The 27,954-nt window shown below is 45.9% G+C and overlaps 1 long non-coding RNA gene across 1 annotated transcript; it reads right to left on the bottom strand.

Moving 5' to 3' along the window:
- Positions 1-4,410: 4,410 nt before the first annotated feature.
- On the bottom strand, positions 4,411-26,757 carry LOC125332862. Its single transcript, XR_007206642.1, has 3 exons — positions 26,562-26,757; positions 17,273-17,412; positions 4,411-4,488 (listed from the first exon to the last, which is right to left on the bottom strand). It is a non-coding gene; the product is annotated as an uncharacterized LOC125332862 (long non-coding RNA).
- Positions 26,758-27,954: the final 1,197 nt, after the last annotated feature.

Raw genomic sequence — 27,954 nt, 5'->3', positions numbered from 1 at the left:
ACTCCATACAAACCCCTCAATGAGAGCTGCATGGTTTTTAAAATCTGCTTTATAGAAACTTTCATCCAAACACATCAGAGTAATTTTGTAAAGGCTTCAAAGCAGCCCTGTGCCATGAAAGGGTATTATCTCCATTTTACAGAACAGGAAACTGAGGCCCAGAGGGAATCACGCAGGCAGCATCCAGAAATGAATCACTGGCAAAGCCTGGAATAAAACTGGTTCCCTGGAGCACCACGCTCATCTGCAGCGAATGCAGAAATGGCCATGGCTAAGTAAGAGTCTCTCCGCTGGGTTTTACGTCAAGCCCAAATACGTAAACCAAAAATAATACAAACAAGGCTCAAACCAAAATAGTGCTTTCATACCTACAGTCAGTGGATATGAATTCATAGACAACACCAGTCCATGTGCTGGGAAGCATGGAGGAACGTTTCAGGATTTGGGGAGGGGATAAGTGAATGGCCAAGGCGGGAAGACGGCAAAGGAGAGACCAGGAACAGCTTCTCTGAGGGGAAACTCAAGGAGGTTAGGGCTATCCTCGGGACAGAGAGGTGAAACTGGGGTTCCACCTTCACAAATCAAAATGGGAAACGAGGTATTACATCCACAGTTCATAGATCACAGAGTGGTTTAGGTTGGAAGTGACCTTAAAGATTATCTCATTCCAACCCCTCTGCCATGGGCAGGGACACTTTCCACTAGACCAGGTTGCTCGAAGCCTCATCCAACCTGATTGCTTTTCTCAGTAAGAATTCCCATGAATTCCACTCATGGTCAGTGAGGAAGGCAAAAATCCAGAGCTTGCAGGATTGACACCATGCTCAACACTTGACACACACTGTGCAGCAGCCAGGGGTGTGTGTTATTTGCTTGGGACGAGGGTCACACGCAGAAGAGAATCTCCAAAAAGCCACAAAGCCCTCAGTGTCTGGGCTCTAACTCAGAAGTGAGGATTAAGAGGTTAAAATGCTTTGTGTTCAGCTGGAATCAGTCTAGAGAGAGTTCAGCATCACTTACCCTTTTGTGTGTCAAAAATAGCCAATCTTTGATCCTTCTTGACTGCTGTGACTCAATATTACTTCCTTTCTGTCTCTGCTCCCCTCTACACACATGCCAGTGGGTTCTTGTTAAAGGGCCAGTTTGCACTGGGATAGATTTAAGGATGATGAAACAAAGCCACAGGTGCTTCTCAGTCACCCTGGTCAGTGTGGGATGTGTCACACCTCACAATGAACAAGTGCAACCTTGGCCTCCTTCCTGCCAATCCAGCCTTGTGGCTCTACCCATGGCTCTCCAGACTTTCCAACCTCTGCAGTGACCATTTTTACTTTTATACATCACAAGCATCTGAAAATCCATAAGGTCCATCAGAAGGCATTGAGATAACTTGCCAAAATTATTTTAGAGCGGTTTGAGGGTTTTGTTTCAAGTCAGAAGATTCCCTACTAACACCTCTGAACTGCATGTCTCTATTTTCCATCTGCAAAACAGAAAACAAAAAAATTCCCACACAAGCTACCCACATTGAAACCCTGTGGGGAAGACAAAGCTGCAAAGTACCAGTAAGAGGTTAAATCCCTCCCTGTTGCCTCACAACCAGCTGTCAGGGAGAAGACAGCAGGAGATAGGAAAAAATGAAAGTTCTTCTCTAACTATAAATAAAGTCACCCATTATTATTATTGCAGTTATAAAGCAAGTAAGGAAAGTTTCCCATATCACAGTATATCCCCTCCCCAACCTTCAATCCCCAGGAGAAGTAACTGAGTGGCAACAGAGCAGAGCCACCAAGGCTCTGTCAGGGGATGAGGACAAGTGCAGAGGACAAATCCATCCACCTCGTACCATATGCGGCTGAAGTCACCTCCCTGTGCCCAGCACTGAGAGGTTTCACTGTTCTGGCTGCCACGTTTTGTAACACATACTCAGACACCAGATATCCACGGGGTAACAGTGAGTAATGTGCTGGCTGCTATCTGCCTTGCTGAAAGGGTGATAAGAGTCAGCCAGAGATAGTCCTGCTTCCCAAATTAGATAGCTAAGTGATCAGGCCCTTAGAAAAAGAACACCACAAGCCCTTCCCCACCATTACCTTTCTACTCACAGATAAGCACTGAGCATTGCTAAGGCAATGTTAACTGCAGCCTCAGCCCCCAGCCTTTAAAAAGTCATGACTCAGACAAGATCATGAAATTGGTTTAGATTTAATGTGACTTTTTCCATTAAAAAGCTAATTTGAATGAGCTTTGGGTTTTTTCCTCACTGCTGGACTAGAAATGGGTTTTAAAACTGAAAACGTGATCAAGAGACAAGTTGCTGTTCCTGCAGCTGTTGGACTTCAGAGAAATATTTCCATTTGCAGGAAAGGTACAACTTATTCCCAGCCAAGAGATGTGGCGACAATGTGTCTCTGTCAAAAGCATTCCTCAGGCTAAGTGAGGCGTCTTCTCTGCCCTCGGCTCAAGCCAAGTTTTCAAGCTCTAGTTCATATATATTCCCCCCAAAATAACTGCCTCAGAGCCACAGAAGTGTGTTAGCTCAAAGCACTGCTTGATGATAAATTTGCTTTGCTGCAGCAGTTGATCCACGTATTCACACCAACAGCTTGTGGGTCCCTTCCAACTCAGGATATTCTGTGATTCTATGAACTGGTTTTGGACAATAATTTCTGGCAGGCAGAGGCAGGGCAGGTGCCTACGTGGGTGCTGAGGAGAAGCAATAACACCTGGACCCATCGCTGGTGTTTGGTTCAGGGCACCAGAACCAAGCTCCTGAGATGTTTGGCCACTACTTTGAAATCCCTCCCAGCCCCTGCAGTAGGGGCTTGTCCTAGAAACAATCAGGGAGGGACCTCAGATGGTTCAGGCTGTTTGAAATCTTGTTTATATCCAAGGTCCTGTCCCCAGTGCCCTCTTGCACAGCAAGGAACATAGACATGCCTCAAGTGAGCACTGAAATAGGGTGAAGGGTTTGTTTGGGGAGGGGGAATAAAAAAAATGTCACCCCCACATGTCCAAATGGAAAATCATTAATAATTTGACAATAAAAAGGACTCTGGATGTGGAGTTTTGGTGACACTCATCAGCTTTATCTGCCTTGGATATAAAACACTGTAGATCCACACCACAATGAAATGAAAGATCTAGGGTTCATCACTCACTGAAGACCAAGCTGATCACAAAGCTGAGATCAGACTTCAGCCAAACCTTCCTGTGAGCACAGGAACACTGCAGCAGTTCTGGTATCAGCAAGCTCCTGGAGAAAGGACCATTTTTGTACAGCTCTTAACACCAGCTTAGCACCGTTTAATTTTCCAGCCCAAAAGGAAACCTCTGGTTTGCCAGGTCAGTTCTGGGCAGTACTGCACCATTGGGTGCAAGCACTGAATTTGGAGTCTTCCCTACCTAGGGCTCCTTAGTCACACCCCGAGAAATTGAGGGGGAGAAAAAAAAAAAATCAGAGAAAAAATTTTAAATAAAAACGTAATAAAGTCACCTGTAAGATGTACATGGGTACCTTGCCTGCCTGCTGCTACAATTGGCAATATTTTCAACTGAATTTAAAGCAGATGAAAGCCCTGAAGGGTAAAGCCTGCTAACTTTGCCTCCCACCTACCCACCAGTTCCAGAAATAAATCTTGTGGGTTTGGAAAGAGCTCCTTCCCCACCTCTAACCACAGGCTTGACAGTCCCCACCAAGCCTCTCTATTTCATTAGTTTCTGGATATTTCACACACACACACACACACACACACACACACAAGTACTCACACACTCAGAGAGCTGCCCACTTACAAACCTGACAAGTAAAATTATTCCCTCCTTCTCCAGCCCTCCTAATTGCCTCCCTTGGGTTCTTGTGGAGTGTAAACGTCACTGGCTAAATATTAAGTTCATGCAGTGTCACAATGACGCCTTCCATTAGAGCAATCTCTGTCTCACAGCTCAGCCACTCCGTTACCTCTCATTTCACTGCTAGGACCCACATGCAGCCTGCAGCTCTCCAGCCCAACTTTAAATAATTATGCCAATTGCCCTCAGCCATTTAAAGATAATTTTCTTAGGGAGCCATTTGAAAGTGGACAGTGATTTAAAAAAAAAAAAACAAAAACAAAAAAAAAAAACCCTGTCTTTTTTCTAAAGCACATTTTGTTTTTTCTAAAAGCACATTTTTTAGATGTGCTTTCTCTTGACAGCTTTCTCACAAATTATTGGTAATTCAAGACCTAATTAATTCAATTTCTTTAAAATGAAGTCATGATATAAGGGTTATTAAAAGGTTTACAGTATTTACCATCTTAAATCTTCACTGCTGGAGGCTTGTGATCGCTCCACAGTTTCTGCAATTCTTTTCATTTTATTTTTTGGAACAAAAGTGAATTTCATGGTGAATTTTCAAAAGTGAATTTACCTTTCACAGAAGCATTGTCTTCACAAGCTGCTGCTGTTGTTCATGTCTCCTGAAATTCAAATGAAGGTCCATGCCACCTGCAAGGAACAGCAATGATTTTAATTGGATTGTAGGAACTATCAAGAGATAAACAGGCAACAAAAATAATTAGTATTAGCAGTTCCTTTTTTGCAAATTGGGACCTGCAACACTTGCTCCTGAGTTCAGGATGCAAACCAGCTCTTCCCAAAAAAGACATTTGAACCTCATCCCTAGAAGTGATGGGATCTTAAAAACTGAAGAATCAGCAGAGAGACGGAAGAAACTGCATAAGAATTGGACTTAACCAGAGAAAATGGAAAAAATAAGTGAATCTGATTTCTGATGCCTGTGGGTTACTCAGAAAACAGCAGTAACAAATTAAGATTTATTGTGTTAATGTATAGAAAATTTCTTTAGCCTGATATTTTGCAACAGAGTGAATTAACAAACAGAATTAATTGACTGATTCATAACAAACTATCTTCATATTGCTTGGATTAATGATAGTGGTGAGCAGCAATGGTAATTGCTTTCCTCTTTTTAAAGGTGCAGATAATAAAAACAAAGTATACAAACCCAGATGCTTAAACCTGGGCTCCTGAGGATATATTTGAGCATCCAACATTCTTATTCTAATTTTCAAAATGTTCTTAACAGCTCAGCAGCTTTGAAAACCAGACTATACCATTCGTAGCCAACCACGAATATTTGAAGCTCATGATTTAAAAGGACAAAAAAACACTGAAAATGAACAGCTAAAATAGCAAAGCACCCACTCACTTCCCAATTGATTTCTTTCAACGGTTGAATCTGTTGGTTGCAGACTGAACAGGGAGTCAAGAAATCCCATTTCTATTTCCAACTCCATCAGTAATGACGTTTGGGAGAGTTTCTTCTAGGAAAGATCATCTTCAAATCCTTCCATATCAGATATCAATTTGTCAGTGTTGGTTTATGACAGTGAAGCCTTTGCATTAATAATCACAGAATCATTTAGGCCGGAAAAGACCTCTAGGATCATCAAGTCCAACCATTAACCCAGCACTGCCACATTCACCACTCACCCACATTCCCAAGCAGAAGATCTACATGGTTTTTGCTCGTTTCCAGGGGTGGTGATTCCCCACTTCACCATAAGGTAAAGGCAGAACCCCCTGTAGCTCAAAGCATGGACTGGGTGTCAGGACAGGAATTTTCCAGCACCCACCACCCCAGAGCATGGCCATGGGGGATTCATACAGCCCACCTGTGCTCCTGCTGCCACAGACCAGACTGCAGCATCCTCTTTCAGGCTCTAAACCAGCACCTTGGTGACTGCAACAGACCACTTAGGATACAAACAAGTCTAATATGACCAGCTGCTACTGCTGTAATAGGTAGCTATTTATATTCCTCCTTTGCATAAAACACACAACCCTTATCCAAGAATATGGAAGCACTTTTGGTCCCCCAGACAAATACCTAAAGCTAGTCAAAGGTGCAGGAATGCATACATTTATCCCAGCTGTGGGCTGTATCTGCAGATTAAACACCATTTGTTCTGGGTCTGACAGAAAAGTGAGCTGGAGAAAAAATATGTCTAAGACAAGAAAAAAACCCAAACCAGTCAGGCAATAGCTAGTAACTAAAAGCAGATTCCCACCACAGGTGTCTTATTTCCCCTCAGGGCCACCTCTTGCTGTTTGTGTCCCCCTCTCCCCAGATGCTGTGACTCCAGAGGCAGCAGGACAGGTTAATGCACAGACTGGAGCAAGCCATACTCCCCTTCCTCTCTCTAGCTAGCAGAGGCAGACGAGCCACAAAGCCACTTTCCTCCAGCACACCTTAGTTCTTTGCCCCTCCCAGCTGTATAATGGTGTTTAAAATACCCCCAGAAGATGCTTTTCACTGGACAATGATGGACACATGCAGGACACTGCAATTAGCAGCTGACCCTCCACCAAGGATAACAAAGGAAGGAGAAAAAGGAGAGGCAGAGGACAGAAGGGAATTTTCAGCCTCAGGTGTTCAGGCACTTCGGGGTAAAAAAAACCCATCCTTGTCCTATGTTTCTGAAGGGTTGGAGAAGGTACAATTCGTACAGAGACAAAGGGAGAGACACAGCTGGATCCAACGTGTCTGTACTCATCCCTTTCTTGTGAGCACCAGGGGAGCAGAAACCTTTCTGCAAGCTGGTCCCCACCCCCAGCACAGGCTTTTCTTTCCCTTCTTGCTGCAGTCATACCTTGGACACCCTATTATGTGATGCCCAGCACCACCAAATGGGATGAGTTGCTGACATGCCTCCACAGAGGCTCTGGAGCACGTCCTTTCCATTTCTAAAGGGAGTGACAGAGCCATGAAGGGATTTGGAAAAGCAGAGGCACCCAAAAAAACATCTAACTGCTTTTGGTTAGTAATGTGGAAACAGGAGCCTGGCCAGCTCTTACAAAATACACTTTTGACACTGATCTCCCAAACAGGAACAGGCTTGTTCTGGCTGTCTGTATGTGTACACACACCCACATGCACAGATGCGAGAGGAGAACTCAGCTCCTCTGGGCTGCAGCCACCAGCACTAACCCAGCCTCCATGCCCGTAACCTGCACTGCAGCTGGCAGCAATCCCACTCTGGATAACTCCTGGCAGACCAAACTGCTGCTCCTGCCACCACCCTGGGAGGGGACCTGTCCCCATGGCTCGCAAAGGCTGGTAGGACCTGGAAAAGTAGGGGAAGAGATGAGATCTACACCCATCAAGCAAGGCAGCTGAATGAATTGCTCTCTTTTCAAGAGCCATGAGTGCTCCAAGTGCAAATCTTTCAGAGTTTGTGACAATAACTCCCCCCCCCCGCCCCCCCCCCCATTAATAAAATATAATAGGAACTCTGAGAATAATGGCCTATTATCTGAAGGCTTGAAATGAATGAGCCATCAAAAGGAAGGTGAAATATAGGGCTGGGGAATCAGCTTGGGCGGGGAGTTGCGACTTCCCTGCACGGCACATGAGCAGAGCGCGACAGATTTAGTGGTTTCTCAGAAAAACAGCACAAAACATCAGTGTCTTATTATTTAAAATCTACCAAATGCACATTTTTAAATTGTTCTCAGTGCACATATGTCAATTGTTTGCTCAGCTCAGAGAAATGTCCATGACCTGCTATCCAAGCCTGTGGAATAAATAGGTCGGATGTATCCAACTCCTGTCCCTCCTACACTCCAGCTGTCACGAAGTTTGCAGGATCTGCCACCTGGAAGCCATGGGACAGGTGGCACCAAGGACAGCCAGGATCATGGAGCACATTTTGATCTCTGCCACTCTTAGAGCATGTGGAAAATGCTGGTTTTTAAATTTTGCCTCATAGAAAATGCATACAAAACTAAATTTAGCTTAAAAGGTTACCTTCACTTAAAGGTTTAAACTCAACCAAAACTTAAAAATCTTAAAGTTTTGAGACCAAAAATTATGTCTGACCTTTCTTTTGGTCATTGAGGAGGTGGAGGTTTGGAACCAAATTATGGCTAGTCTACATTTGATTTTCCATTTTTCGCTACTTTTGCAAGAATTTGAAATTTAAGAAATGTTGTCCAAAAAGTTAATCCTTTTACCCTTTCCTTTTTCTTCTAAGGACGCCATCATTATTTCTTCTCCCCTTGTCTTTTGTCTGTCTCTCCTTTTCTCTCATCCTTATCCAAAGGTTGAACTCTCCAGAAGAGTCTCACTCAGTTATACAACCACTAACAAAAAACCCAATGGATCCCTCCTTGCATCCAGTCTCTAATGCAAAAACTGCTTATGGCTTAATGATGCTCCTCCATGCTTCATTAGCTTTTATCAGCGTGGAAATCAGGTTTCATTCAGAGTCTGCAGACCTGTCACTGCAGATGGGTATGGGAGAGCAGGATATGTTCCTGGTTCTCTCAGTGTCATTGGGCTTGTTGCCATTGATTTTGGAGGTGTCAGAAATGTCACCCACGGAGATTTTCAGCAATAGGAGGCTGCTGATTTTCTGACCCAGCCCCAATTAGCAGCTGCCTGATAATTGTTGACATTGGAGAGCTATGAAGCAAACTGGGGGCCTTGATCCAATGAACCATAAAAATAAATAATAACCATAAAACAACGTCTGTGCTATAAAGCCTCCCACAGCAACTGCCAGTAACGATGGCTGTGATTTGAGACACTACCTGGAGGGGAGGGCTCTGCACTTTGATACGGAACAGAACCTTTTTAGCCATCTCTATGGGAGGGTGAAGGGTTGAGCAGGCAGTGAACCACCACTATTATCCTGCCCTGCCCCAAGTGTAACCCAGATCAGGGCTGGGATGTTGTGGGTAGAGCAGTCATTGTATCTCTGCCCATGGGGTCTTTCATAAAGGCAGGTTTTAAGCCCTTTCACAAAGTTCCAGGAATCCTCTCCTCAAGCCTGAAATTACCTAATAAATATGGTGGCAAATCCAGGGAATATCTTTAAATTTTCTTTAAGCACATGTCTGAAACAAAACATGATCCCACACAAAGAGGCTTTTGCTTTGATTCACCTTTCCCATCACCTTATCTTCACCACTGCTTTTGCATGCATGAGCTACTAAAAAAGGAGTATATCTGCCAAAATAATTTTCACATCAGAACTTCCTGAGTTATAATTGCCTTTTCCCAGAAAAGCAGACTGTGACAACTCACTTGAGTCAATCTCTGCTTGTAAAACTGATCTTGATCTTTGCCAACCCCTGGCTGTGGCCGGTTCTTAATCAGCCACCAGGCAGGGAACAACCCAATACTCATTTAAAATCTTCAGTACTGAATAACACGGAAATCTGGTCTTCTCTTTCCATCTCTGAGACCAGCCCTGTGCAAGTTGGTAGGGACCAGAAATGCTTTCAGTGGTTTATTTAGAGTCCAGTCCTCCACACCTCTGGCAAACAAAGTCCCGTTGCTTTGAACTGCAGAGGAAAAGCCTGCAGGTTGTCTTAGTGCTGCTCTAGATTATACAAAATGGGAAATTTTAATGATTTCACTGCCTCTACCAAGCTTAACACACCTGAACCTGCAAGGAGCTGTGAGATCCTAGGCAGAAGCTGACAGAGTATGAAGTTGTCATCCACAAACAGCCTATTGATGTTTTCTCTGGAGCAGCCAAATTAATACAATACCAAGTCCTTGCCCATGTTCTACGTAATTAATTCAACACTGAGATGACATTTCATTTAATCAAGACATATCATATCCTCTCTTTCAGCTGAAAGAAACACTGAAGTTATAATGAAAACCAGTCAATATATCAACTACCAGCAATTTTTCTCTGTATTTCTGCTGGTCCCTGAAAGCCAAAAAAGAGCTGATGCCTTCCTGTCTTGATCTCCTTACTCGATATTCCTATTGATACATCCTTCAAACAGGCAGGGAACTTCTCAGAAAAGAGAAGGTTTTCATTTTCTTTACATTTCTTCACAGCAGAATTGGCTACGGGTTTCTTTCCCCAACTAAAAGTGTGTTTTCATGTAAATAAAAAATAGAATTGTCACAGGAGAGCTGACCATCTGGTCCTGCATCCTGACTCTGATGGGGATCAGCCCCAGCTGTTTCAGGGAAGGTTTGTTCCCAGTCCTTTTCTGTAACAAGTCCATTTGCATCCCAAAACAGGAGGGCTTGCCTATCCCTCCAGGTTTAAAAGGGAATTTGCAGCTTTCCATTTTTTTTTTTTTTACATTTTACAAGGAAAAAAAAAAAATCACAAATATTTTACACTGTGCTTCCAGAAGGGGACTGCAGAGAACAAGGGTCAGCCAGCTTTTGTGGATAGCAAAAGACCTGACCCTTGCACCCACACGGTATTTCCAGCCTTCTGTGACCAGTTTAACAGAGCCTTCATGCTATAGCAGACACATCAATATTTGCCATATCTTAGCCAAGATTTGATAAGTTCATCTGCCTTCATGTCACATGTACAATATCCCAGCCCATTTCCCAGGGGGTTGCTGGAATTGCCATTCTGGTCCCTGACAAGGGAAGGAACTGGAACACTGTAAACTTGCAGCTTTGTCCGCTTCACGTAAATCAAAGCACAGCTGCAAAATTTGGGAACAGAAAAAAGTGAAGAGGGGGGGAAAAAAAAAAAAACTAAAAACCTCCCACCACACACATCCAAAATATAAATACTCCTGGCCTCCTCCCACTAGTAAATGTCACTTGACACTCTCACATCAAACCCGTCATCAGTTTGAGCATTTAAAGGAAAACCACTGCTGGGGTTGGCCTCAAATCTGTCCCCAGCACCATTTTACAAGTAACCCCTCTATATTAATTATTCCTAAGTATGCCACAATGACACGTTAAATTTGCATGCTAAAGCCCAGTTAAAGCCTGAACAAGCCAAGACCTCTGAGAAAGCACTGCACAGAAGAGAAATGTATTGTTTTAAATAACTACCTACTGCTGAGCAGGGGCACAGAACATATTTGGAAGCAGTAAAACTGCTGGAGAGAAGCAAGGATGTTTTGAAAACAATACATTTGGGTCCTGCTAACACTGGAGCAAATGAACAAACATATATTGAGGTTGGTATGACGTGGTTGCTTTTGTTTAAACCAAATAAATACAAGTACATATTTGCCTACTCTGGTGATCCCTGGAGGTAGGAGTTCTCTCTGCCTTGATCTCAGCAAATATGTGGAAGATGCAGGTAGCAGAAACCATTCCAGACCCCCAGAGGCTGAGCAGTTGCAGGGGCTACCCAAAGCTCAGCGAAGCTCTAAAGGAAGTGAGCAAGTGCTGGCCCTGCTGTGCTTTGCATGGACCTTCCCACAGTGCTCCAGGATGGTTTCACCTCATAACAGACACCATCAATGCTAAGCAAATCACTTGCATAATTATGTGTATTTGCACAGTGCCATCCATTGCAGCTGAGGTCACTTACTCATTATCATTATCCCAATTTTTTCATCAATGGAAGCTTGTATTTTTATTTGTGATTTGTTCTGTAGCATTTGTTAAATGCAGTGCCATGCCAGGTGTACTTTTAACACTTGCTTTATTGCCTCAACATGTTTCAGATAGGGTTGCATCCACTTTTCCCATCACATGGGACGTTGCTATTAATTATAACTTCCATGTCATATTAATCACATGATAATATTATTTATAAAGCAGTCCTCCACATACCAGTTATAAAGGGATCAAATCTTATCATGCCCTGATGAATCAGAGTTCAGTATATTTTAGGTTCCCCATAGTCAGCTGGCAAAGACTTGCTTCCAAGCAAAATGCTGTTTATTTTTAGATTAGTAATGAACAAACACCAGGAGTCCATAGGAGAAATAAAGAGCCACTTCTCTGGGAAACAGAGTGATCCTAGAGCTGCTGCTGAAAGCAGCAGTGTGGACACAACAACCTACTGCTCATTACATCACACCATCCAGCCAAAAAATGGAATCAAATACAAATTTGGCCTCACTTACCTTCCCCCCTTGGGCATGGTATCACCAAGGTGCTACCTCAAGGCACAAAATCACAGGTTCATAGATAGGAGCTACACAAGAAAAAGGCTGGCAGTGAATGCTGAGGATCCATGGCCTGTATTTAATGAGATGATCTCCGAGAGGGACTGCAGGAGGCGATGGGCTGATCCACCATTAGGTAGAGCTTTACACAAGCCACAACAATTTGGGAAGAAGGTGAGGGAGGAAAGAACCTGCTCTCATGCACCTCAAGCTGCAGGCTTTGCTAGTTCCCATCCCACTTTGTTAGCCTCAAAAAATAGTGAAAAGCTGAAGTGTGACAATGAGGGGACACACAGGAGCTGCACACTTGGCTCCCAAAGCAGCAGTCACAGACAGCCAGGTGTACCTGGCATTCAACAGCCTCAATTCTCCAGGGACTGAAGAGGCCACAAAGCCTTTGACCTGCAGGTCACTGGCTCCAAACCCGGAGAGATTTTATCAATGATCAAGAGTGATTCCCATCTGATTGTGTCCTTAAGCAAAATAAATAGGAGAGTCTCACTCCAACTCCTAGCTGACAACAGTCACACTTCAGTGCTCAACTGCATGATTTCCAGCAGCAGCCCTGCACCTTGGAGAAGAGTAACTCCTGCATTCCAAGTGAGACATAGTGGGGTCACCATGCCCAGGTCTCCATGAGCAGCCACAGCCATGAAATACTTCCCTGGAACCAGCTCTAGTATCTACAGAAGTCTGAAATCCATCATTATAATCATAATTGAAATAAATCCAGCAAAAGACCCCATCTAGTCAAGTTGGAGCAGGACTGGGAAGGTCCTTCCTCCAGGGAAGGGGATGTCTGCACAGTCCAAGCCCACAGCACATAAACCTTTATCCTGCAACATCATCAGGTTGGATCCTCCAGCACCTGCCTAAATAGAATCACTGAAGTTGGAAAAGACCTTTAAGATCATCAAGTGCAATCTTTAACAAGGGAGGCAAGGTGATGGCTGTGTCCCAGGAACCTGGCTCCTCCAAGAACACCACAAATTTAGGGCTTCTTGCAATAATCATGTCCACCTACTGCTCAGAGTTACTCTGGAACCTCTTGCTGCTCTCAGCAGCCCATGACTCACCCCTCAGAGAAAGGCACACACAATTAGGAGCATCTGTCAGTAAAGCCACTGACAAACGCCTCTCAGAGCTCTGAGCACACACACTTTGGTCCAGGGCTTTGGCAACTCTGGAGTGTTTGGGAAATACATGACCCCCACAGCCTCCCCTCAGCTTGTTTATCCAGTAAGAATGTTTAATAAGGAGCCTGTTAAAAAGGCCACAGTTGTAGAGCACTCCTTGTCTGTCGGGCAGGCAGGTTGGATTATGGTGTTGATCATTAATTATTGGGGAGGAGTGGGGGAAGAAGGGCTGGCTTCAATTAAAAACCAAACCAAAGCTCATTAGGCACCTAATAAATATGGAATAAAGACAAAGGCACTCGGCTCCTCCCTGTAACCATACCTGGCACCAAGGGATCAGGGCTCTCCTGCCAATTCATGGTGCTATTGTCCTTGAATAGTATTTCAGATTCAATTGCTTGAGAAATGTATCCACCCTTTTTTACCATCCTTAACGTTGCCTTCAAGACCTCCTTGATTCCAGAGGTTTAGCATGGGATTAGCAGAGTTCTGGGTTTGAAACATACAGGCATGGTCTCTGGAGTCTCAGCCAAGAGATTTTATCCCCTTTCCTCCACCCATTCCAGCACCCTCTCATCCAAACAAACATGCCACCACTCACTTGTTTCCAGCCCTCACAGGTGCAGCACAGGAAATTCCCTGGTAACAAAAAATAAATTAAACTTTTTTCCCCAAAGCCTTCCAGGAGGAAGCGCTGCAGAGCACAGCAAACTTTTGGCACACCCAGGTCTTTCAGTGACCAGTGCAGCAAGGACATTTGGCCGAGCAGTGAGTTCAAGCTCACCTCTGGCCAACCCTTACACAGATGGAAACCTCTGACTCAACCCCAGGTTCCCTGGCTGCTCTCCCCACCCAGCCAAGGAACCCAGCCACTTTGTCATCCCCCTGGAGCCCTCCAGTACTCATTTTAAGCTTCCCACCCTGTTTTCCAAACTACCCTGGGATTCTCCTGACTAATTCCAACAACAACAACAAAATTTTTCAGCAAAATCCCCAATATCTTGGTGTGTGAAGCCAAATCTCACTCAGTAAGCGCGCACACCCCAGAAGACCCTCAGCCTCAGGAGACCTCATGGGAGATCTTTGCTGCCAAACCCCAGGAGAAGCTGCAGCATTCCTCAGGTCAGTGCAGAGTGCCTTTCCATCATACCACCTTTTCCCAGGGCTGCAGGGAAAGGAAAAGAATTTTTTAAAAATCAACAAGAGCAAAATCACAGACAGGTCTTTTGTCTCTGAGCTGCCTGTCACTGTGCAGCCAGAGGTGAGCAGAGTTTAAAGGGAAGGATTTATATGACTGCCTTGCCAGACAAAGCTCAGATGCTTTTAACAAGGTAAGACATAAGAAAAAGATCCATTTCCCTTCTCTACTTTGACTCACAGAAGGAAAACCAGGTTGATTTTAATTAATTTTGGTCATGAATGAGCTGCACTCCCAGGGTAAAGCTCATAGAAACTTAAAATGAGGTTAACAAAAGCAAACCTGTGAGTAGCTCAGGTAAAATAGAGCTGATACCACTGCTTCTTATGGGTTCTTACTTGCAAAAGAACCACAATTCACTGCACACCATCAGCTTGCAGGGATCACTTTCCTCCTAGACCGCCTTGTGCCTTGCCCATACACAAGTGTCAGCAGAGACAAATCTGAACCAAAATTTAATGAATCTGGCTAATTCATTATCTGAAAGACTCATGTGTTTCAGTTTTGTTTCATCCTGATTTTTTTTTGTCCTTCCAAACCGAGCGTACCAGATGGCCAATACCACTCTCATTGCTAGCTCCTAATCAGCCACTTCCATATGATATTTGCCATGAAGAATTAATACAATTAGGTCAGGATGTAAAGACATCATATTATTCATGTCAACAAGCCCAGATTTATTTTTTATTCCTCCTGCAACTGCCTGCAGCCCGGGTGAGGTCAGAATCCAGGTCCCTTTGCACTGCAGGGAGTTGAGCTGCTCCAGGTCTCATTGCACAGCACTTCTGCAGCTGCAGCTCTGGTCTCCCTTCCCTAAGAAATACAGTCAAATTCAGTTTCAAAAGGAAACCTTGCTAAAATATCTCCAAGTACATGCCTAACCAAAGGATGATGCCCTTGTAACATTTCTCATCTGTAGTTTTCAAGATTTATTTTCCCTTCTTTTTCAGTCGCTACAATGGATGCAAGAAATAGTGATGGAGAATTCCTAAAAAGTGATGGATAGACTTCTGCTGGCCAAAACCTCAGAGCTGGAAGATCACAGAGCAGAGGAGGGAGAGCTACGCCGTGCCCTTACAGCCCCTCATGGTGCTCCTCCCAGACTGCTCTCTCAGAAGGGAATAAGTGGATCAGCTATTTGTCACAGATTCATTACTTTTCTTTTTAAATAATTGTTGTTTTTTCCTTCCTTTTGTTTTCCATATCTAAGTAACTGAAATATAAACGATTTTTCCACCCAGCAGTAGCTCAGTGCGGGACTCAGATTTGTCTGAGAAGGATAGTTCCTCTCTGTTCCCCTCTCAGGGCACATTCCCAGTTCTCACCCACAATGTATTTGATTTTCAGGGTCCCCTTTCTCGTGGTTTAAAGCTGTGAGCAAAAGTGGTATTGCCCAGTGACACATGGGAAATCAAACTTTGACTCTTCACTCTGATAAAAACACCCAACAATGACTTTGGCCAAGTTGATGGCATTTTTCCTGTTCCATAGATTCCCTGTCCTTAACAAAAAGTCAAGCCCACACCCGTGCAGCTGAGAGGCCAGGACACCTGGTGAGACTGCCAGGGCTGCCATGCCTCTCCCAGAGCTCATTCCCAAGCAGGGATTTGCTGTCTCACCCTGCAGCCAGCATCCACCAGCCTGCCCCCGAGGCAAACCCTCTCCAGCAAACCACGCAATGGCTCTGCTCCGCTCCCTCCGGCTACTTGCAATTCCAGACATCTGTGTTTACTCCACAACCCATAACAGAGTTGTTTTCCCTGGAAGGGCTCCATCACTGCCTTTCTCCTGCTGCCTACCATGTGTCCATTTCTTTATATATGTGTATATATATAGGTTTTTTTCCAAAGAAGGTCTAGATGCTGCTATTTTCAGCACCCTCCCCATGTGCTGGAGGCAATTCATGCTTTGGGACACATGGCAAAGACTGCAGAAATATTTCCTGTTGGTCCTACGAGAGGTTTCCCTAGCAAAAGAAGTTTACAGTGCTTCAAAGAGCCCATTCCCCATGCACAGCCCAGCACACGAGGCAGATGGCAGTACTCAAAGTTTGCTTTTCACACTACGCAATCCAAAAGCCCTATGGATACACAGGAAGCAGAACAAGGTCATCACATCCTCTGCACACGATTTCTAAGGCAAAATACTCTCTTGGTACCACATTCATGTTGTTGCACAAGGGGAATATGACCTTGCTGCCTGATCCCTTAGGGAGCACACTAGCCAAAATTCACTGGACATGGCCCTACACCCCAAACCTGTATCTGAACAGGCTGTTCAGTCACAGCCTCCACAACTGGCCCTATCTCCTGCTGCCAAGCAGTGTAGAGAAGGCATAGTCCCTCCCAGGACTGTCAGCCTTCACTCCTACTCCAAATACACTTTTCTCCTATATGACAGCAGGATGACCAAGTTGTCATCTCATCATCTCCCTGTAGCAAGACGCTAAGGGACACTAATTCACTGACCAGGACCAACCTCCTGAACTAACATCCTTCACATTCACGTAAATCCTTCCTCGTGAGCTCCCATTTCACTCTGTGGTCCCAGAGGAAAAAAAATTAAAGTCTTCGTTATTATTAATATCATTGTTATATGGCAGGGGGGAGGAGAAGACTGGGGTAGCAGCGGGGGCTGAGTGGAACATCCCAGCTGGGTGGATGGGAGGTGACAGGAAGGATTAGGGGTCTGCAGGGAGCTCACAGAGGGGGACAGTGCTGGATCCCAATGAACCTTTCCAAGGTGGAAGCAGAAGCTTTTTCCCTTCCTACAGGACAAGATTCCTTCTTGCCTGCACTGAGATTTCCCCACAGCCCTGGGTGAACTGGGAGGTGCTTGGCTGGGACTGGAGCCCGCTCCGGCTCAGGAGGCCAAGCCCCAGAGCAGCACGTGTATGCACCACTCACCCTCCCTTGTCCCAGGAGCAGGGAGGGGGTCAGCCCGGGAGAGAGGCTTTGAAGGCTGACAGCCTCAGGTGTGAGCCTGTGACTGAGACATTCCTGCAAAGCAGGAGCAAGAGATTTGTTACCTGGAGAGGGCTGATGCTTGACGAGTGATGTCTTCATCCAGCTGTCCAAAAGCTGCCTGCAGGCAGCTTCTGCTTCGTCAGGGCCAAGAGCCTGAATGCGAGACTTAGTAAGGTCCTTAAGACATCTGTGAAAGAGAGGACTGAGAAAAAAAAAATATTAGCTGGGGAAAGGGTGCCTCTCGTGTTTCCATGTCAGCTGGAGAGGAGCTGTGGAAGGCTCACAGAGCTCCCGCCTGCCTGCGCGCTCCTCAGCGTGGGACCTGCAGAAACGTGTTCCCCCTCCTCAGGAACTCTGTCACTAATCTGGCAGCCAGCCCTTGAAAGGGGGATGGCCAAGCAGCCACAGCTCTGGAAAACAGAGACAGTGGGACTATGGAGTCATCAGCATTTTTCTGATTTCCAGAACTTTTTTTTTGTTCTGGACCGAGAATGCCAAGTTAAAAACAAGCCTGTTGTTCTGAAGAACCCGTCCAAGACTAGTCACAAGTACCCCATGTACTGCTACATGAGAATCAGAGGGAGGATTTTGGAAGAGAACATTTGGGTGCATTGTGGCAAGGAGCAAGAGCCTGAAGGAAAGCCCATTGAGCAGGAGAGACAGACTCCTGGATGTCATCCCACCCACACTGATGGAAGGTCCTGCAAGCGCAGGGAAACAAGCACATTACTCTGTGCTCTGTCCCCTTATCTGTAAATCCAGGCTGGTTCATTACCACCACATTTTTAGAGTCAATACACGAGGTTTAATTTATTAGTTCCCATAAAATCCTTTGCATTCCAGGGTGGGAGTTCTCTGCTGCACAAACCTCACTGCTGCCAGAGCACGCCTGTCACTTCTTGGTGCTCACCAGACTACAGCAGGGCACTTCATGGGTAGCACCACATCAGGATATTTTAGCAGGGTGTAGTTCACTTTTCCTTCCTCTCACATGGCTTTTAGGCTTCATAAAACACACCTCAGAGAAGCCCATCTCCCCACTATGCAACCACAGCGACAAGACTCGGCACTGTGCAGATCCAGCTCTCACTGGGGATGCAGCCCAAACTGTGGCGCCTCTGCTGCAAGTGGGAACAAGACCAACCACCAGTACTGAGGGGTTACTTCTCATCCCAGTGGCTGCTGTAGATTGCTGGGAACAGGATGGCAGCTACAGATAATTCACAGTGCTTGGCCATCAGATGGGAAGAGCTCTCTGTTTTGCTCCTTACCCAGCCTAGATCCCAGTCAGGGCATCACAGCCAAGTCAGGGCCAGACCAGGAGCCCTGGGATATCAAAAGGAGCCAAGGAGACAGGCCAGAGACAAGGTGAGAGACATGAGACAGGCACTCCCTGCCTGCCCTGTTCAGGTGGAGCTGTTCAGAAATACTTTCAGGTTTGGCTAATCCCCTTTCAGAAATACATATCAAGCACTGTTTCTGAAGGTCCTCGAGGCAAGAGAGCTTCAGCTATAAACCTCTGGCTACAGAGTGAAACTTAACCACGCTCAATTTACCTCCCCACCTGAGGGCACGTCAGTCTTACGCTGGCTTCTGGAGTTTCAGGTTTACGGCTCAGCAGCACAAAGGACAAGAAAATGGATGATCTTGCATCTTGTCTGAAAGATGCAAGGTCAGAGGGGCTTTCCTAGTCTACATCAGGAAAAGGATTATAGATGATATTATGGGAAAGGGTAATTCCATGTGTTTGCAGCACCAGAGATGCTGGGAATTTGCTTTCCAGTACATCCCACCAGTCATTGTCACCACATGGGGAGATGCAAGGGACCAGAGCAGAGTAAAGGTGCACAAGGGCCACATGAAGATGAAAGGAATCAGATGCAGCCTTGTGCTCTATAACTGGATACCAGTTACAGGTCTTCTACTCCTGAACACTCCCATTTCTTCCCCAGCAAACGCATTTCCACTTGATGCAGTGCCCTGAAAGCCACGTCTGGATGCTCAAGCAACCAAGAAGACCCCAGGATTTGCACAACTCACCCCCAGCCAGGCTCACCACAGGCCACAGCAGAGGGATTAAAAGGCTCCACATATGGCTCTCATTGCTCTTCCTTTTATCCTGATCATGCTCAGCAGGCAGAGAGCTGGAGGAGGTGGGGAGGAGGAAGATGGTTGGGAGAGGGTTAAACCGGAGGGAGGCAGGGAACAGCCTGGCCATGGGTTCTTAGCACAACCAGCAAGAAAGCTGCTCACCCACCTGCCTCAGGGGACCATTAGGAGACTATGGTGACTTTCATCTCCAGGTCAGTAGTTCAAATCTGGTCCAAGTCAGGGACAACAAAGGTATTATGTGAAATTAATTGCTGGTCTCAAGTCCAATTCCTAGTACACATGTGTCCACTTCAGTAAAACTTGCGCCAGCTAAAGGCCACTTGAGCACAAGGGCAGAGAAGTGAGGGCTGGGGAAGCTCCTGCCTCATTCCCAGATGGAAACTGCCTTTTGGCAAAGGTCAGGGTGATCAAACAGTGCTTGTCCTGCTCTCTCCACTTCCAGAGCTATTGCTCTCACACCTCATGTGCTTTTACAGAGAAATAACTTTGAGATTTCTTGAACTCACATACATCAAGTCAAGAATTCAGTCATGAGCAACGCCTAACATGATGCTGGAATCTTTCTCTTCCAAGGAAAAATGTCTGAGATAACAGGATGGAGTTCGGGAGATTTGTAGGGCAGGGACAGACTTTTTGCTCCAATTTTCCACAACCAGTAGCACAACAGTCCCTCACCCACAAGCACGGGAGTAAGAACCCATCACTGCTCTGAAGCATGGCCCGGCAGCACCGCACTGGCTCCCAGTGAGAACCAGTGCTCTCCTTTAAAAAAAAAGCAAATGAAAACTTCTGACAGAAAGCCACTCGCTAAGATGTTTGAAACAGAAAGAAAAACACCAAAATACTTTTTAAAAAATCACATCCGTGGAAAAATGACTCAGCTATTTTAACAGAGCCGGAAACTATGGGATGCAAATAAAAACAAATTGTTCGTGTTGGCAAACCGACAGTTCACAGCAATTGTGCTCCAGATGGCACCTCCATAGCACCCCTTGGGATTAGGGGAAAACACACCAAAACCTGCCTTAGCTGCTCCTGGGGTGTCTTTAGGGCTGCCAGAAACAGCTGTACATACAGAAGGACATTTTTGTTTTCTTCCTGGACAGTGTGCTCCCAGCCAAGGGCTGAGCAATGACTTCAAGCACTGCCAGCATTTATTTTCCACCTTTAAACTGGACAACACACACCTCTGCCCGTCTCCCACACTGGGGCAGGGCTGCTCTCCAGTCCCTAGGACAGACTCACCCCCAACCAATGCTCATCCATGACACACACCAGCTCCCTCACATTATCCAGAACCATTACCTTGTTTAATTCCTCTGTCAAAAATGACAGCAGATGGTCTCAGATGGGAAATGTTGCTTGTCCCTGGAGTTACAGCCGTACCTCTCCTGACTGCTTGCCTCTCCCAATTAGGAGCAAATCTGCCTCCTGTCAGGCAGCAGTTCATTCTGCCCCTACAGCCCACCCCATACTAGCTCCCATTTAAAAATAAAAGATTGCCTTTTCTGAGCTGCTTATTGCTGCCTGCACTGACAATAATTCTGTGGAAATTGGTCGTTGCCACCGCTGATGGCCATTAGCATGCTGACCTGCTTTGACTTTGCCATCAGCTTTGAATATCAAATCAGTGATTAACGACTTCCAGTAATGACCCTGCCAGGAGCATCCCTGTGTTTCTCCAAGAAGGTACCCTCTGAACTAGATCATTACAGGAGCTTGTCATTCGTCAGCAATTTTAAAGCTGATAAGTCAGCAGCACACACTTGGGGACGAGGCTGTGCCGCTGTCCCTGATGTCTGCGGTGCTTTTCCTTTTTCACCAGCAGAGACAGATAAAATTCATGTGGTTATGGCCAGCATTGTTTGCTTAACAGCACCTGAGAGAATAAAATGAGGAGAATCACTCCTTACTTGCCCCCTTCTGAACCTCTTTCCGAAAGCCTTAATATTGATCATCTAAGGCTCTGATTCAGAAAAGCCACATTAAATCCAAAATTTGTTGTGCAGTTATAGCTCAAAGACACAATTAAAAAAAAAAATGTCATGCACTATTTCAACAAAAATGCATTTTTTGAGCTCCAAAAAATATTGGCAGATTAATTCTGACAGCTTGGGTGCCTATGTTGTGGTAAATAGCAACCAGCTCCCTCAGCATGCAAGTGTAAAACCAGTGCAAGTCCTGCACATGGCAAAGATGATGTAGATCAGGAGCATCACTGACCAGTGCAATGCACAAAGCCAGTACTAATGAGAACACAGCCTCAGGGACACAGTGCTGGGGAAACCACACCTTTGGTCTGCCCAGCTACCTTGGCTGATCATAGAGAAACAAAGCTTTAACAAAGCCTGGGCCAGAAAACCCTATCCAAGGGTTTAAAAGCATCCAGTCATCCCTTTGATAGTTTTACAGGGCTTTCTAAAGAGCTCCCTGGAGTTGCATCAAGCCAAAGCCCTGCAAAGAGCAGGTGAGCCATGCTTGGAAGCTGCCTTCACATCTGCAAGTGCTTTATGGTCCTAAAGAAGAAGAAAGAGGAAGAGGGGATCCTCTAATGAGGTTATTACCAGTGTTTGGCACTGCAGCAAGGCCATACAATGCCTGCTGCTCTCCTTCCTCCTACAGGAAAGGAAAACCCTTTGTGGGAAGGATGTAAAGGGCTCTGACTGAGACACCAAAAGTGCCAGCTCTCAGTAGAGACTCAGGGCCATGGAGCAGTTTGGCAGGCAAAGGAAAAGTTTCAGGTATTCCCAGCAAACCAGGAGCAAAACAAACAGCAAAGAATCTTCGCCACCAGATGTGCTTGTGTGTTTACAGTCTAGATTTACCTGGCAGACTAATTTAAGCTTGTGGGACTGCATTTGGTACAGAACCACTCCATGCCTCAGTTTCCTTCTTATTTACAAAGGGTTAACTCTGACTCCAAGACAACCACAAGTTCCTATTTCCATCTATTCCAACGGTAATAACCAGGTCCCAGGAGGAAGGAAACCATCAGGCAAAAGCCATCACTCACATCAGCATTGCCAGCAGGCCCAGAGACACAGAACAAAAAGCTGCTCTCACTGACCCCTTTTCCCCACACAACACTGACAGAGTCTGATAGAGCAGCGAGTACAGAGCTACCCCAAGCTCAGAGAGACACCCTCATCCTAACACAGGGATGAGCCATATCCTACTGCAGGCCCCCCAAGACCCCACCTTCCATCACACCAGCCCCTGCAAGCCCTGCAGACAGCTCTGCATCTCACAGCTGTGACCCAGCAATGGGGGAACCAGAGCCACAGCATCATTTCCTCACAGCCTGTGCTTCCACACACTCCCCCCTCCCAGCCCCACTCATTCGTTGGGAAAGCATCACAGCAGAAGAAGAAAGACGCAGCTCTGGTTTTTCCTTACAAGTAGTTGAACAAGCAGACACCCATCAGGAAGCCCTGCCAAGGCTCCCTTACCTGCTGTTGGGAAACTTTCTTCTGGGTATTTTTGCTTGTTTCATTGCAACCTCAACCCACAACACATCACTTGGTTCTATTTTTGAATTCTTCCACTTGCCTCATAACATGTTTCCAAATCATGACAAAAAAACCAAACAAATAACAACAAAAAAAGAAATCAATAACTCAAACCTTCCCCCTTTCCAACAACAGCTATTTCCTTTTCCAGCCTCCCTTTAGTAAGTTCGGTGAGGAGCCAGCGTCCTCCAAGGCTCCCATCAGAGCTTCTTATCAATTAGGGTAATTGGCACCCAGCTGAGCCTATCTCCCAGTTGGGACCCATTAACACTCAATCAAGACAACCCCAGGCCCTGCCCTCCTCCCCGTTACAGCTCTCCTCTCTATCAGTGCACAGGTCTGTGCACAAAGTCCTCTCGAGGCCGTGTGGCTGTCCGTCCATCCATCCCGTTTGGAAAGGCAGGGATAATGATAATGAGTGTAACGAGCAGGCAGTACTCCCGGGGAGCTTTGCTCATAGCTGTTCTCTAGCACTCGGGGCATGCAATTAGCCTTGCCCCCGTGTGACAGACAGGACAGCCCAGCTTTTTGAGGGAAAGGTGGAGACCTGGGAATTGTGGGGTGCCCCATGCAGACCTGCCTTGCTCTTAGTGGCAGCAGGCAGGGGATTAGTCCCTGGTGCCCTCTGCTAAGCACTAGGTCTAGTATCTCATGCTGGTGAGAACAGCAGCTCTGATTTCCATGGCCCTGGGTACACCTAAGTCACCTTTCCAAGGGCTTTTTTCCTTTTATCTAATCACAAGGGTCAGAAAGCAAATAACAGCAATCTGACATGCAGGAAACAAAAGAGCTCCATAATCTTCTTTAACCTTGTGCTTTCTTTAAAGTCTGGATTTACTTTGCTTGGCTGCTTGGAGCTGATGTCCTGGGACACTTTCAAGTGGTTGTAGGAGGCAGGAGGCTGGCCCAGTTGCTTTCTGTGTCATCTCCTCCACCACTTCCATGAAGTCCCCCAAGGCTGCAGCCCCTCTTAAACCTTGTAGCCGTGAAAACCAAAGAAACCAGCTTTCCTCTCCCCTCTCCTTGCCATGAATTCTCTCCCCACTTGAAGCTGTCAGCATTGTGCAGAACCCCTCCAGCTACTCCCTAAACATGCTTTAAACCCCCTGTCAAACCCACAGGCTCACATGGTTTGATCTGCATCCACCTGTCTCTTCCAGAGCCATGTCTTGCTCGGTTGTGCAGCTCTGAGCAAACCCAAGCTGCCAGGCAGCAGCACATGTTCCTCCCTTGCTCTCCTCTGTGATTTATTTCTGTGCCACACATCTCCAAACAGCACATCAAGGTTTGGTCTACTTTTAATATATACGTGAAAATATCCATGTCGGCATTTCCATGTGTGTATAAAAGCAGGGGGACAGGGAAAGGGAAATTTGTCACATGACCTTGCAACTCAGAGCCAGCCAGAAAGCATTTCTTCTACCATGTTTCTGAAAATAACTGGCGCACATTTGACTTCAAAGTAATAAACAGTACAGACAATTTCCAGCCATATTTTTATCACTCTAGGAGGACACAGCAGGAGACTGGGTTAGTGAACTAGTTTTCCTCTCTGCTGCTCATGTTCTGGATGAATTGAAGCAGTACTTCCAGAAAAATTATCTGTTCCCAGGTGAAAATTGCTTTTCTTTGCCCCTTCTCTTCTCTGCTTTCCAGGAGGTTCAGGGAACTCACATCAGCATCAAGCAGTAGTCCCATCTCCCTGCTGCTATCCAGCCCATAGGAGAGGGAAGAACTGGCACTACCCTGAGAGATGGGCTCTCTGGCTGTGCCTGGTGCGTGGATATCATCTGTCTTGAGTATCTGAAGTAATTTACTTCCCATTTTTGAGGTGTTTGTGCTAATGATACTAATTTATGTCCAGCATATTAGACTCCTAGGGATTCTTGTCAGGACTGACCTTCTGATCACTATCCTACTTAAGCCTGATTGTATTCTGCTCATGTTTTGAGATCTGCCATGTTATGCCTGAAGCCCTAATGACTGTACTGCTGCTGTTATGAGCAATCTGCTAATTGGCTGCCCTGCAGTCCCAGATGCCAGAGCCCGCTGACAGCATCACCCCACAACTGGTCAGTCCCACCATGTATCCACCATGTACCCACCCGTATCCACCATGCCTGGCATTCCTGGGGATGCTGTGAAGGTGATGTGGGTGTGCTCAGGGTGTCCCAGAGCTCCTAAGCACAAGCAGCAGTGAATCCTTACATCAGTGAGCTCATTCACAGGGAACAGACTCTGCCCTGTAAGAGCTCCCTCAGGAATTCTGCACCAAACTGTGGGTCAGGGAGTGCTAACTCAGCCGAGGAGAAATACCTTGCACAACAGACCTGGGACCTCATCTGGGCTGTGTGGGCTCCATTATTTCCATCCCGTACTGATAATAACAAGAAAAGATGATTACCGATATGGCCACGCTGGCATGGAAGTAAGAATCTCCTGAGGTCTATGGCCATCCTCAACACTCACTCTTTCAGCAATCTCATGACAGATTTTTAACCATGCCCTGTCTGGTTTCCCTCCTGCAGCACAGCTTATCTATCACACAAAAAATCGTAGCAGTTCAGGTTGTCCCTCAGGTGACTGTGAGCAATGCACCCCACTTTGCTCCCTCCTGAGCTGCCCCACATCAGCGTGGGAGCCTGAGTCTCCCCATGTGGCACATCTGTGTCTTAAACACTACTTATGGCAAAGCAGCAATATTTTCTAAGAGTTGTGTCCTAAAATTGAGCCAAATAATCACCTGACCCATCCGTTAAATAAAAACGGGTTCTACATAAGGTTTCCTTTCATATGTGTATGGACCAGGGAGAAACAAGTCCACACTTTTGGATGGAAGGTAAAAAATTATTTATATTCTTCTCATTAGATAATTTTTTGTATTTTTTTAAAAAATTAATAGCTTCACCTATTGCTGAACTGCAGCGATTTTTAGGAAGATCTTGGCCAAAAAGGCAGACAAAAATACCTCGCCCAGCTCCTCCCAAGGAAAGGAACAGGTGAAGGGGCCATCCACCACCACATCAAAGCAGAGCTCCCCGCTTTGTAGTGCCATGAATGAGACCCGTTTTGTCCTCCTGACAAGTGGGTCCCGTGTGGAACAGGGACACATTGATTCTCAACCCTACTTTTAACGCCGCGGCAAAACCAATCAACTTGATGTCATCGACGGCTTTTGAGACGCTGACTAAGGATCTCTGGAGGGCGGAGGGAACAATACAACCTGGAAAGCTCTCCTTCCTTTCAGCCTGCCCTGCACTTCCCCTCTCGCCTTGTTCTCCTTCTCCTCTTTATTAAGCCGCTTTTGTGGGGCTTTCACCCATTCTCTCCAACAGTGAAAAAGTCCAAGCGAGCGAATCTCCTCCTCCTCTTTTTTTTTCTTTTTTTTTTTTTTTTTTTTCCCTCCCCTTTTCTCTTATCCTTTTTCTAAGTAGTGCTTGCAAGGGATGGCGGTGGGGTCCCTGCCACGCCGCTTTGTTGGCTGTGCCGGCATTGTGCTTCCCGAGGCGGTGCAGGTGCAGCGGGGTTTTGTCTGGGTGTTAAACACGGGATAATTAGCCGGAGGGAGGGGAACGGGCATTGCGGCGGCAGCATTCATTACACAGAGACATTCAGGTTCCACAGGAACCGGGATCTGCCCGCTTAGCGCAATCCTGGCTCCTTTCTACCCCTGCTGCAAGACAGGAGAGATTTTGGGAGGCAGGATCACGCCCGGCGCGGTTTCACTCACCTCCTCTCCTCTTGTGTTTGGCACAATCAGGGAAGACATCTCTGATGGGAAGAATAAATTGCCATCAGCTCTCCACAGCACTTCCACACCCCGGGAACAGTGAAATGACATATTGGTACAGGAAGCCAGAGAAAGAGACAAAGACCTGTAAAAGAAACACAAATAATCTGCACATAAAACACCACAGACAGCCCTGGCATCGTGGGTTAATGAATGAGGGTCTGCCCTGACTTCAGCAGTTTTTCTTTGCAAGCTCTCATGAAAATAAATCTGTAATGCACACCATATGCAGTTTATGTGGTATTCGGTCTGGATATTTATTTTGAAAGACAAGAGTCTTCACTTGGTTTCATTTGTCACTAAAAAGAAGAAAGAAGAGGCATAAAATAAGCAAAAATGGGAAAACTTTGACCCAAACCCAGAATATCTATAGCAGCAATTCCATGAAGCAACAGATATAACTTTCATCCCAGGTATTGCTGTGTGCTCGCTCCGAGGTCTTTGGCACCAGCTCCCTTTACAGCAGCACTTAAACACACATCGAATAAACCACACCGATGGCCCGAGCCCGTGAGATGGGCACAAACCCCCGGGAGCTGGTGGAAACAAAAAGGGAAGTTGTTGGGAGCTGAGGACCACACATTCCCTCGGGTCCTCCGACCTCGCATTTCCAGAGCGTGAGCCGCTCCTAGTTCACATCTCCCATTTGTAAGCCCAGCCAGGTCAGAGTAAATCCCGTGTTGATTTAGCAGCATTTTACATTTACTTTGGACTCACTTTGTGCTGGTGTGAATAACTGCATAAGTATCAGGCAATCAGGGGAGCAAAGATGTGCAAGTAAAGCAAAATAAACCATGCAAAAATCTGGAAAGGAACAGTTCCAAAAAGTTACTCCAAATATTTTTGATCTGCAGAAATTAGGCATCCACATTAGGTCTGGGTCTAGGTGAAAGTTGCAGATAATTCTCCCACAGTCCAGGTCAAAATTAAGAATCTCATCTTTTTTCCCCCATCAAGCAAAGGATATTTCAGCAGAGCCTGTGTTTGCGGGAGTTTTCCACAAAGGGTTTCAGGCAACATAAAATGTTCCTGGCACCATTTTCAGCTGTGTGTCCCAGAGACACTTAACTCTGTACTTAAATCAGGTTTAATAGGCTGCGATTATATTAAATAAATACCAGCTGAACTGATTATTTAATACGCAGTTATAGCTGTTTAACAGCCATGCAATTGACTGTTACATCTCAATAAACGTATGTTTTTCATCGATCACCTAGTACTTTATTTCACATCCCATAATTTTCCTATATAACTCTTGGACTTTGAAAGCATCGCTGGGGGTTGCCCCAGCCCGCCGTGCTGATCCCGCTCGCAGCAGGAAGGTGCCCAAGAG

This window comes from Corvus hawaiiensis, chromosome 13 (assembly GCF_020740725.1).
Source record: "Corvus hawaiiensis isolate bCorHaw1 chromosome 13, bCorHaw1.pri.cur, whole genome shotgun sequence".
NCBI classification, from domain to species: domain Eukaryota; kingdom Metazoa; phylum Chordata; class Aves; order Passeriformes; family Corvidae; genus Corvus; species Corvus hawaiiensis.
The sequence above is the reverse complement of the archived record's forward strand: the minus strand, read 5'-3'. Positions and strand labels throughout refer to the sequence as shown.